The sequence below is a fragment of the Lampetra fluviatilis genome, chromosome 36 (genome assembly GCF_964198595.1).
Source record: "Lampetra fluviatilis chromosome 36, kcLamFluv1.1, whole genome shotgun sequence".
NCBI classification, from domain to species: Eukaryota; Metazoa; Chordata; class Hyperoartia; order Petromyzontiformes; family Petromyzontidae; genus Lampetra; species Lampetra fluviatilis.
In genome coordinates this window covers 6,261,538-6,274,549 of record NC_136310.1, presented here as the reverse complement: position 1 = coordinate 6,274,549, position 13,012 = coordinate 6,261,538, and the positions used below count along the sequence as shown (strand labels likewise).

General features: G+C 48.9%; 1 non-coding gene across 1 annotated transcript; it reads right to left on the bottom strand.

Moving 5' to 3' along the window:
- Window positions 1-3,375: 3,375 nt before the first annotated feature.
- On the bottom strand, window positions 3,376-3,479 carry LOC144945182 (U6 spliceosomal RNA). The gene has a single exon (XR_013639629.1). It is a non-coding gene; the product is annotated as a U6 spliceosomal RNA (small nuclear RNA).
- Between the last annotated feature and the right edge of the window lie 9,533 nt (window positions 3,480-13,012).

Sequence of the window (13,012 nt, the reverse complement as noted above, 5' to 3'; positions counted from 1 at the left end):
CAACCGGCCCCATCAACACAACAACAACAACAACAGCTCCAATCCTGCGGCCCGACATCAAGAAAATTAGCGCCTTTCAGGAAAGGGCGGGGAGGAAAAGGATGAAAGAAAATATGAACAACCCAAAAACCACTTTTCCAAAAAAAAAAACGACATTGCCGCTCATTCGCGAAAGTGAACATGGAAATCGCGTGCGAGTGTTTGTGTATGAAGATATACGAGAATGCACGCGGTGCGCTTTGAGCGATCAAATCGTCCACGTCTTTAGACCGCGAACGGGGCAATACCGCTTCATAGTATTATTGTTATTTTTGTTGGGTCAATTTTAATTAATCTCTTCAAATCTGTTGAACCGCTGGATTAGTTTTTTTTATCTTTGCTTCGAGAAGTAGGAGAGAGCGAGAGAGAACTTCATTTATTTGAATATAATTTCAATTCTGTGCGCGAGTTGAGTAACTTTTAATTCCATCGAGTTCTAGACCGTTAAATATGCGCGGCCCTCTAAATGTAGTCCTGGGAATTCATATTATTTGGGTCTTTCGGTAAAGTCACGTAGATAGGTTCAAAATAATACAAAGAAACTTTAAATAAACAAAAAAACTATGACGTTTCGATCACAGCACAAGCGATCGTCATCAGGAGAGAAAAAAAAGAGGGGAAAGTTGCTGACTGCAGACTTTTAGAATTGAAGTTTTCGTGACTGCAACGATTCATACACTTTGGTTTTCTCGGTGAAGTCACGTGGGTACAAATTTTTAATCAATTAAATCAATTAAATCACGACATCTTGATACAGTAATTTTGCTGTGAAGGTTCCACCTGAAGACGGAAGCTTGTGTTGCCTCCGAAACGTCGTGATTTATTTTATTTTTTATTTTGTACCCACGTGATTTCACCGAACGAACCTAAGAGTATGACTGCAGACGGTTTTAAAGGTTTAAAATGGGTGTAGTGCAAGGGTCATTAACGAAGTGGCCGGGGCTAGTGATGTTTATGTGAGAGAGATTAACACGTTCATGTGAGATCACAGGCGCGATAAATTCAACCCGTTAAATGTGAAATCAGAGCTGAAGCCACGGGGGGGGGGAAAAAATTAAAAAACTAACATCGGAAGGTGGCAGGATGGGAACATCACAGCCAGTGATGACTTAAACTGGTTGTTGACGTCTTTCCAATGATTGCTGAGTTTGTACCCATCCTCTCGGTTGAAATCCTGTCTCTATATATGGATGGCTTCATGAACGAATCTTTGTTGATAGCCAGTGGGCTTACACAGTACCTTCGTCTTAAAGAAGTCTATTTCGTGAAATTTCGATTTAAAGCTTTCGTGACTGCAGGGATTCATCTTCTTGGTTCTTTCGGTAAAGGCACGTAGAAGGGAAATAATGACGTTTCGGCCACAACGCAAGCAGCCGTCCTCAGGTGAAGAAACAGGTCTGTCGGAAAGACAACGTCAGCGTCTTTCCGACGGCACTTGCCCCCAACAGTCTGGTAAGGCAATACGAGCGATCGTTGTCTTTTTTTTAGTAAACAGCATCGAGATATGAACAAAACCCGATAACAACAGTCGAGATCGCAGGACAAGCTCGCTGTACCAGCCGCGATGTCACGCGTGCTGTGACGTCATAGGGTATCACGTGACGTTCTCTGAATAGATTTCTGAGTAATCCACAGTCCGTTGTCAATCCACTGCTTGATGAAGGAGCTTCCACAACCGCACATAATAATAATGACGATGACTCGTTTACCCAGTTAAACCCTCACTGACTCCAAAGACTCGCTTTCAGGAGGGTCCTGCATTGAGATGTTTGGCCCACAACAAACTATAAACTATTGTTTTTATTTAACACGTAGCAGGCTTTCGCGACCAATATTATTCATAATATAGGTTTTTGGGTGAGATCGCGTTATTTATAAATGTGTCGTAACCCTCCACCACCCGACACGGCCAAACAGTAAAAAATGTGTCACGTTTTCAAACGACAAAATAATTCACTTCTTTAGCCCACCGGTGTGCTGAAGAGAGAATGAACAGCATTTTTAAATTTGAGTAATTCGACGTTTCGCTGATAATTACAATCAGCTTCATCGGGCAAGAATGGTGAAGCTCTCCTGTTGCTTCCGTTCTTAAATAGAGCAGCCTCAGGGTGACGTCATCATTTAATTCAATTCAATCTGGTGCAGTGATTCGAGGCAAGGTGGGGGGGGGGGTATTGTAATTATATAGATTGGTAATCATTGTTTTTAATTTGACCAGGTAAGGCCCACTGAGCTGTATATCGATCTGTTCACAAATGATAGCTCAACGAAGTGGCCTATCGTGAGCCAATTTAGAGGGGCACCCATGATACTCTGAACGCGTGTTTCTGAGGGGAAACCCGGAGGACCCGGAGAAAAATCCACGCGACCACGGGGAGACACAGCAGAGGTCGCAAACGGGTTTTGATTCCTTACCCGTACCCGTACCCGGCCGCACCAGGGTCGCAAACGGGTACCCGTACCCGGCCGTACCCGTACCCTACCCGTATCCGGCCGGGTACGGGTAGGGTACGGGTATCGGGTACCTGATTGCGACCTCTGGGATGAAGCCATGTTGCAGGCGCGGGTGGGTTGATTCTAGGAACTTGAATTGTGAAAAGAGACAAGACGTTGGGAAATGAGTGACAAACAGTTACTCACAAGTGACTCACGGCCTACCCGTACCCGTACCCGGCCGCACCAGGGTCGCAAACGGGTACCCGTACCCGGCCGTACCCGTACCCTACCCGTATCCGGCCGGGTACGGGTAGGGTACGGGTATCGGGTACCTGATTGCGACCTCTGGGATGAAGCCATGTTGCAGGCGCGGGTGGGTTGATTCTAGGAACTTGAATTGTGAAAAGAGACAAGACGTTGGGAAATGAGTGACAAACAGTTACTCACAAGTGACTCACGGCCTACCCGTACCCGTACCCGGCCGCACCAGGGTCGCAAACGGGTACGGGTAACGGGTACCCGGTTGTGACCTCTGACACAGAGAGAAGAGAGAGAGACACGCAAACTCCAAATATCCAGCAGCAGGCGTCAGGGTTGTGATCGAATCCCCTAGATCACCTGCCTGCATGCCAGGCGAAGAAGATCGCAAGCATCACGCAACCGCGGCGCGAATGATATCGGCCCGGCTTTTAGCTCGGGCAGGAGCGACCACGCAGAGCAGCGAGTGACAGAGAGAGAGAGATGAGAGAGTGAGAGAGTGAGCGAGAGAGTGACCGAGAGAGTGAGCGAGAGGTGGGGGTTTACATAAAGCAAAGTAATTATTTTTTTAAAAAATTACGAAATCATGAACGAAGCAAAGTGCCGAATACACCGAGCATCTTCTTATTTCCACTGATCGTAAAAAAAAAGGAGAGAGGGAGAACATTTGTGTGTCATCCTTTCGCAGGGGCCATGCTAATCTTCTCTGTATCGTTCCAATTTTAGTGTATGTGCTGCCGAAGCAAGGCAGAGAAAGAGAGGAGAGAGGGAGGGAGGAGAGAGAAACCATTCAAACTCCGCTGGCAGAAAGACGCCTGAGAATGGGGCTCGAACCGATTTCAAGTTTCAAGTTTCATGTATTAGGTACAGCCCTGTGAGCCATTCGGCTCTTGAATCGGGTGCAACCGCAACAAAATAAAAAAACAAAAACATGAACAAGAAAACATCTTAAAGTGACTAAGTGCAAACAGAACATCCAAGAAAAGACAGCAAAATATTGCAGAAAAAGCACCGTACACCAACACTGTGTGCAAAAATCCCAGTGGGATGCAAGTCTTTTAAGCCCCCCCCCCCCAATTCTTTCTCGCCTGCGAGCCCCCCACGTGATGTAGCACCGCGTCACTCCGGCAGCTCCCACCAGAACAGAATGGAGATGACATCAGCGCCACGATGGATTGACACGTGTGGGGGGGGGTGACGGCTCTGTTGACAGGAGGTCGAGCGAGACAGCCCCGGCTGTAATTGGCTAAGATGCTAATGAAGCGATGAGTGCCAGAACTCATTAGCGCCGCGGCTGCTGCGGCGGCAGGGACACCGCAGACGACGGTGCGGTAGCAGACCCCGCGTGCAGATGCGACAGCCAGCAGCAACAACAACACACAACAACAACAACAACACAACAACACGCAACAACAACACACACACACAACAACACACACACACAACAACACACACACACTACAACACACACAACAACAACAACACACACACACTACAACAACAACACACACAACAACACACACACGCACACACAACAACACACACACAACAACACACACACTACAACACACACAACAACAACAACACACAACAACACACATAACACACACACACACTACAACACACACAACAACAACACAAACGCACAACAACAACACACACACACTACAACAACAACACACACAACAACACACACACGCACACACAACAACACACACACACAACAACACGCAACAACAACACACACACACGTAACAACACGCACAACAACAGCAACAACGAGCTGAATGTCGAGGTCTCTTGCTGGCCACGTCGGGAGGGCTTCAGCAGAGCGAGAGATAATTCGTGGGTTTACTGTGAGTGGCATGGGTCTCGATGCATTTCTAGGGAGTCTCTGTGGGTTTGCCAAGTAGGTCCATGGTGTGTGACTTGCATGTCCACAATCGCACCACTGTGGCTTGTGCCTTTCATGTATCTCTGTGGGTCTCTATGCATCTCTATGAGTCTCTGTGTATCTCGAAGAGTCTTTATCTGTACCTGTGGGTTTGCCAAGTAGGTCCATAGTGTGGCTTGCATGTCCACAATCGCACCACTGTGGCTTGTGCCTTTCATTTTCCATTTATGAAGGGGATGCGAGCATCAGCCTGTCGGCGATGATCTGATGCGGTCGATGGTTAGTTACAGCGGTGTGTGTGATGATGATGATGATGTAGTCGTCTGTCATATGCATGTGTACGGTGGGTATTGTGTGTGTGTGTATGTATCGTGTGTCGGCGGTGTGGGATGAGTAATTATCGGGACCCGCTGCCTCTGCGATGAAAGGCCGTCGCTGTCTCGTGGGGATTAGCGGCTCTGGGGGGGGGGGCCAACCCAGCCCCGCGGGCACCTCTACCCTGAGCCGGGGGGGTGGGGGTGATGGGGGGGTGATGGGGGGGGGGGTGATGGGGGGTGGTGGGGGTGGGGCAGGAAACGCGTGGAGTGCGTGCCACACGCGCCGTGCCAGACCCGGTGAACGACTTTTCGATGGGCCCCCCCCCCCCACTCGGTGTCACCAAAGTCGGGCGCGTGACGCTGCATTCTGACCCCCCCCCCACCCACCCCCCCGAGGTCAGAATACTCCACGGCATCGCAAGGCCCAGCGGGCCACTGGAGGGCCCCCCCCTCGTGGTGCCAATGTTTGTCCACATACCTTGGACAGGCAAGAGGAGAACCTTGGTGCGGACACCCCCACACATCGTCGATAACGATAATATTATTGATATGAATTCATCGTGAAAATGCCTTTTGTGATGCGGCACAATATTGCTGTGGGCTGGTGTAGCCGAGAGGTTCCTACCACAATGATCTCGCTAATCTCGTCGACGGGCGGTGAGAAGAGCCATCGTCACGTGACACTCCGGTCGGCTTTTGATCGCGACCCTCGAACAACGACGGCGGTCACGCCGCTGCGCTCAATCGCGCTTCTGCGGCCGTCTGGAACGCACCTTCCTTTCCGATAGAAGGAAGCCACATGGGAGCTATGCACTCACTTTTAAATTATCTAGGTTGAAAACTAATTTCTTTAGAACTGTTTTTTTTGCGTTTAGCGTTGCGGTCATTCCCCCTGCGGTTAATTATTCGCATATCGGTAGCATATCGCTTTTAAAACGGTGTCATTGGCATCACTTACAGTATTAGCATTGTACAATTAAACACATTCCTGCGGAGGGAGCTGGTAGGAACGTTGGGTTGCTCGGTCAATGGCCAGGGTCAACGGCGGCGTGGTGTATTCCGCAAATATGGCCGACTGTGAGGGCGGGCACAAGCCGGCGTGAGTAGGTTAAACGTTGAGTTTTAGAAGGGCACCACGGGGTGACCAGCCCCTCCCCACCCAGCCCCACTCCTCCCACCCTCCACCCAGCCCCACCCAACCCCTCCCCACCCTCCCCACCCAGCCCCTCCTCACCCTCGCCTCTCCACCCAGCACCACCCCTCCCATTTTTGGATGCACAACGGACGGACGGACACAACAATCCCCTGTGGGCTGGTGTAACCAGGAGGTTCCTACCAGTATTATGGCATGATGCATTCATCATAATGAATCGTGCGAACACATGTTCGTCAATTAAATGAGCTGCGATGGCAGGTTTCGTCCACTCGAGGGCACCGCTCCGCGATGTGGACTTTACATGTCTCAGGAACACAGCGGCGTGGTGGGCGAATCATTCCGATTTTATATTCTTAGGTTTTTTCGGTAAAGTCACGTAGGTAAATTTTTTTAATTAATCAAAGTTAAATAAAAATATTTTAATTTGTAATTTTATTTTTAAAAATTTTTTTATTTTACTTTAATTCATTTTCATTTTTTACCTACGTGACTTTACCGAAAAAACCTAACAATATGAATCCTTGCAGTCACGAAAGCTTCAAATCTAGAATCATTCAGTTTCAGTTTCATGTATTAGGTATAAACCCGTGAGCCATGCGGCTCTTGACTCGGGTGCAACCGCAACAAAACAAAAACATGAACAAGAAACATCTTCAAGTGACTACATGCAACAGAAAAATCCTGGGAAAAAAACAGCAAAGTCTTCTAGAGAAAAAAACACTGTATTTATAACGCTATGTGCAAAAAAAGCCCAGTAGGATGCAAGTCAAACAATAACAACCATGAGACAATTTAGATTAAAGTTATCCGGCTAACTCTGTACTACAACAAACAAACATAGCTAAACCACAACGTTTCCAAAATCACCAAAATAAAGCTACAAAAACAATGTAGCAGTGATCGTAGGAACTGTGATTCTAATTTAACAATAAACGACATACACAACGTGTGCGACCAAACTTTGCGGGCATAGCTAGCTGCATGAGTCACTCCCTAACAGCAAGAGTATCAGTAGCAGTATCAAAATTGACACAAAATGTGAAAGTTACTTTCGGGGGAACGATGGGACGACGGACCGACGGACCGGGTTTTATTTGTAAACTTTTCAGGGTCATCACAGTGCCGGATGATCCCAGCAGCACAAGTAGCTGCATAAGTAGCTACGGGCCACGCACTTTCAAGGACCGCGCTAAATGCTTTCATGCTATGAATTCCGGTTTAGTGGTTCTGCACTTGCTCTATTACTATAGTACTATACCGCCTTCAACTTTTATGAACGATTGGGTGTTTAAGGTTAGCGATTTGTCGTATTATCTGGCTGTTTTGCAAATGAAAACATACAATTACTTTACTATGCAAGTTAAAAATGCGTGTTTTAATATTTACGTGTTTTTTTTAAATATTCAGGGCCCCTTTATAACATCATGCTACAGGCCCCGCACCAGCTTGATCCGGCACTGCGCCATCGTTATCATCATCAGCAGCAGCAGCAGTCGGGAGAGGAAGTTGACAGCAGCCTTCAACGCGGACCCCCGCCCCGTTCAGTGGCAAATCACCGCCAATGCCGTTCAACGCGGCGACCGAACATTGTTCGTGGATCTCCCGCTCTTGCAGATCATCAGCGACGCTTCGGCCACACCAGCCGGCCCCTTCTTCGGAGACGAATCAGCAAGGCGCCGGGGGGCAGTGCATCGGGACGAGGATTCATCCAACTGAACGTGACGCTCCTCTCCCGGGAAATCCACAAAGTACGAATGTGTGAGACGCCAGGCGCGATGCCACCTTTCGGCCACTCACCGCGCGGTTATGTGGCCTCGACTGGCTTGAGTGCGGAATCGTGAAGCTGTTGATGATCTGCGTCAAGGAGGGAGAAGTTCGCCGGTCAGAGGGTTGTTATAAACGAGCGTTTCCAACAAGGACAGGCAACGCAACAACGCGTTATACAGCGCGCAGCTGTTTGTGTACATTATGCAAAACACAAAATAAAAACGTTCAAAATTTCCTGAAGGAAGTGCACAGTGCTCGTCTTGTCTAAAAATATTTTAAGCAAATTACTTACCAAGAGTCGGATGCAATTATCGGCAGGAGCACTCCGTCACGTAACCAAAATACGCAAGAAGGGACATTTTTTTGGAATTCGGTTCGGTCAAAAAAAAAATCTCAATATCTCAAGAGTCGGATAATTGTTTTTTTACCCTTCTATCTGGCAACAAAACTGACACCTTTTTTTACAAGGAGTCATGTTTGCATAGACCACAATACCTGCGCCAAAAGGTGCGCCTTTTGGCGTCATCTGGTCCAACACCATGTGAGACTAGGCTCTAAGGAAAGCTGTCTCGGGTGTGGACCAATCAACTTCAAGGACAGTGCATACATTATCAGAGTTGTGTTTTTTGCTTGCATTATGGCTGCAGGTATTGTGGTCTATGCAAACATGACTCCTTATTAAAAAAAAAAGGTGTCAGTTTTGTTGCCAGATAGAAGGGTAAAAAAACAATTATCATATTTTTTACTGGCAAATGAGTTTCCAATGATCTCAAGAGTCCGCAATGCAACGTGGAGATTAACGAAACGGTGGTCCTGAATAAACGAACGTCACAAAGCGGTGGTTTCTTTAAGGAGCCGCAAGGCCGTCGACCCCTGGGCCTCGCCAAACAAGGAGGATGGGGGGGGGGCCTTGACAAATCCATCTTGCGACATATCCCCGGTAATTGCCTTGAGATTTTACGCTTCACCAACACGCGAACGCGTTTGTCGGTGCCGTAATAAAATAAGCAAACAAATACAATAAAAACAACGCAATACGGGGAAAACCCCGAGCGGCATCTTGCCAAGCGAGGCACCCACATCTTGCTGAAGAGCTGCAAGGAAAGGGTCAACCCATGCCAGGTTTGTGGCAGCGAGTGGAGCGTCAAGCCACAATGTCGTGCTTATGAATGGGGGGGGGGGGTCCCCGTCTGGCAAATCGGAATTTGATTATTTATCGTGGTGAAATCTGATGAGCTATGAAGCTCTTCTTCACAACAACCAAAACGAGCAACGACATGGGGGCAAGATCGAGCACAGGTCAGCAAGTCGCTAAAATAAATACGCGCATTTAAATAAATATTTGAAATATTTAAATACACGTAAATTTTTAAATAATATTTTAATAAAATACGTGTATTTTAATCGAATAAACACGCCTAATTATTGTCTGATCAGTTAAAATAAATACGCTAAAATAAATCGTCTAAAACACATCGCTATAAATAAAGTGTGCAAGTACAACTTTCACAAGTACACATATATTCCTGAATAAGCATGCGCCGGCCGATAGGTCAACTGATTGTTTTCGAGTTGTCGTCAGGGTCTCGTTGTCACGCCGGCAGCTTTGTTTAGTCGGCTGTCGGGTGGAGGAGGGGTGACGACGCACAATTATGCTCACGCAGCTGGAGTCGTGGTGGTGCGAAGACCCGCGCGTTAATTCAGGAGGCGTTTGTCGGTTTCGCCTGCGAGCTGGCCAATTACACGGCAAAGCACACGCAACGGATTGTTGTATCCATCCGTGCGGATGTCTTGAGCGATTGGCAACCCTCGTTGCGTTTGCGAGCTTTGTTTTGCCTTCTGAAATTGACCTCTTCGCGTGAATTCAAACTCTCACTTCATGTTCTTAGGTTTTTTTCGGTAAAATCACGTAGGTAAAAAATTAAAAAAAAATTTTTTACCTACGTGACTTTACCGAAATAAACCTAAGAATATGAATCCTTGCAGTCACGAAAGCTTCAAATCTAGAATTTCATGTCATGCACATCGCAGTGTCCCGGCAGCCTCTTGGACAAAAAGCATCGAGATTCGGCAAAAGCTCTCAGTGATACAAATCAAATGTTATATTGATATAGAGCGACTTCAACTTAAGGCGCTTGACGTAGTTGAACAAAAACGGTGACAGACATAGAATGATGTAGGTGGCAGGGGTGTGTGAGATGTGAACGACCTCGCCTGGCATGGAGGTCGTGGGTTCGATCCCGATCCTGACGCCCGCTCTACGGATTTTTCTCCGGGTCCTCCGGTTTTTCCCCTCCACATTTAGAATCAACATCGCACGTTTAGGGTATCTGGCTGCTATACATTCCCACGTGACGATTAACCACTTCGTTGCGCTATCATTTGTGGCCAGGCAGCTTCTAAAAAAAATAACTATATAAACTCATTGGACCTTACCTGGTAAAAAACAGCAAAGTATTGCAGAAAAAAGCACCGCATTTCAACGCTGTGCAAAAAAAATCCCAGTGGGATGCAAGTCAAACAATAACAACCATAAGACAATTTAGATTAAAGTTATCAGGCTAACTCTGTGCTACAGCAAACAAACATGGCTAAACCAAAACGTTTCCAAAATCACCAAAATAAGGCTATAAAAAAACAATGTAGCAGTGATCGTAGGAACTGTGATTCTAATTTAACAATAAACGACATAAACAACATCAGTGAATGAAGTTGCCCGCTCGAGGCTGTACGGAGGCCAAGATATCGGGGGGATGAGAGCGGGCGGTGATGATGAGAGTGTGCTCGGTGGCAGATGACGGGGAGCTCTGCATGCTGATATGAGCTACCCGTCGGAGGCCGTCGGACTGCGAGGAAGGCTGCGTGCAGAACGAGAGAGAGCGAGAGAGTGAGCGAGAGAGAGAGCGGGAGAGTGAGCGAGAGAGTGACCGAGAGAGTGACCGAGAGAGTGAGCGAGAGAGTGACCGAGGGAGTGAGCGAGAGAGTGAGCGAGAGAGTGACCGAGGGAGTGAGCGAGAGAGAGAGAGCGGGAGAGTGAGCGAGAGAGTGACCGAGAGAGTGAGCGAGAGAGTGAGCGAGAGAGTGACCGAGGGAGTGAGCGAGGGAGTGAGCGAGAGAGTGACCGAGGGAGTGAGCGAGAGAGTGAGCGAGAGAGTGACCGAGGGAGTGAGCGAGAGAGAGAGAGCGGGAGAGTGAGCGAGAGAGTGAGCGAGAGAGTGACCGAGGGAGTGAGCGAGGGAGTGAGCGAGAGAGTGAGCGAAAGAGTGAGCGAAAGAGTGAGCGAGCGGTGGGGGTTTACATAAAGCAAAGTTATTATTTTTTAAAAAATTACGAAATGATGAACGAAGCAAAGTGCCGACTACACCGAGCATCTTCTTGTTTCTACTGATCGTAAAAAAAAAAACAGAGAGGCGAGGGAAGAGACGGTGGAGAGAGAAGGGAAGGAGCGAGCTGGTGCACGAATCAGAGTGTGTTTTCACAGGGGGCGGGGAGAGGGGTGGGATTCAGAGTGGGGGGAGGGCGGGTGGGGGGGAGGGCGTGCCACGCAGGTCACGTGGTTTACGGGAGGCTTGACCTGCTTTATAAAGAGAATCATAATATTTATCTAAAATGGAGGAATCCGATGAACTATAAAGCTCTTTTTGCTCACAGATGTCCAGTAGGGGCACGGGATCACAACGTTACGACAAACAATCAATTAAAAAAACAACACGATGGATGTGTTCCTGGCAGGCATTTGTGCACTCATTGAAACGTTCTTGTTTGGGCGCATGGGTGCGATGCTACGACACAAAATATAATTAAACAACCTTTACAAGTTAACTTCGATAAGGATGCAGACGAGAACAGTACACGGTGATTGTGAAAGAAACTCATTGCATCGGCTACAGTATTAGAATCGATTCTAATCGATGCGTTTTTGAGCATAATTATAACATGCACGGCTTTGTCAATCCACTGCTGAATGAACACCGTGTCGTGTCGTGAGGGTTGTTTGACCATACTTCACCACGCTGGTCAGTGCGGGTCGGTGGAGGGGTTTTGAGGGCAGGGGGTGGGTGGGTGGGCGAGGACCCAAGACTGGGTTTTGCCACTGACCTTAGCCGTGAGTGGGAATCGAACTCGGTTGGTCGGGTTCATAGCGCCAACGCAGCATTAAGCACCCAACAAGGTGTTTATTGTTGACACAACTCTAGTAATTGCGCCTCCATCTCGTCGGGTCTTGGATGCGAGGCTGCTCAAGTACTTGGATGAATCAGCACCTCCTCATTCGAGACCCAAAACGTCGCTGCACCCCCCGGCGTCGACGTTCCTCCTCCTCCTCGAAGACACCGGTGAAGCCATCAACTCACTCACCCACCCACTCACCCACCCACACACACCACTCACCCACCCCCCACTCACTCACCCACCCACCCACCACTCACTCACCCACCCACCCACCCACACACCACTCACTCACCCACCCACTCGCCCACACACCCACCCACACACCACTCACCCACCCACTCACCCACACACCACTCACTCACCCACCCACTCGCCCACCCACCCACACACCACTCACTCACCCACTCACCCACCCACACACCACTCACTCACCCACCCACTCGCCCACCCACCCACCCACACACCACTCACCCACCCACACACACCACTCACCCACCCACTCACTCACCCACTCGCCCACCCACACACCACTCACCCACTCGCCCAGCCACCCACCACTCACTCACCCACTCGCCCACCCACCACTCACTCACCCACCCATCCACCCACACACCACTCACCCACCCATACACACCACTCACCCACCCGCTCACTCGCCCACCCACCCACACACCCACATACCACCCACTCACCCACCCACTCGCCCACCCACACACCACTCACCCACTCACTCGCCCACCCACCCACACACCACTCACCCACCCACCCACCCACACACCACTCACTCACCCACCCACACACCACTCACCCACCCATACACACCACTCACCCACCCGCTCACTCGCCCACCCACCCACCCACACACCACCCACCCGCTCGCCCACCCACCCGCCCACCCATATCCGCGTAACCAACAACCGCGTCAGAACATCAACAGGCCGACACTGAGCCACAGCTTCGAATGTCAAAATTAAA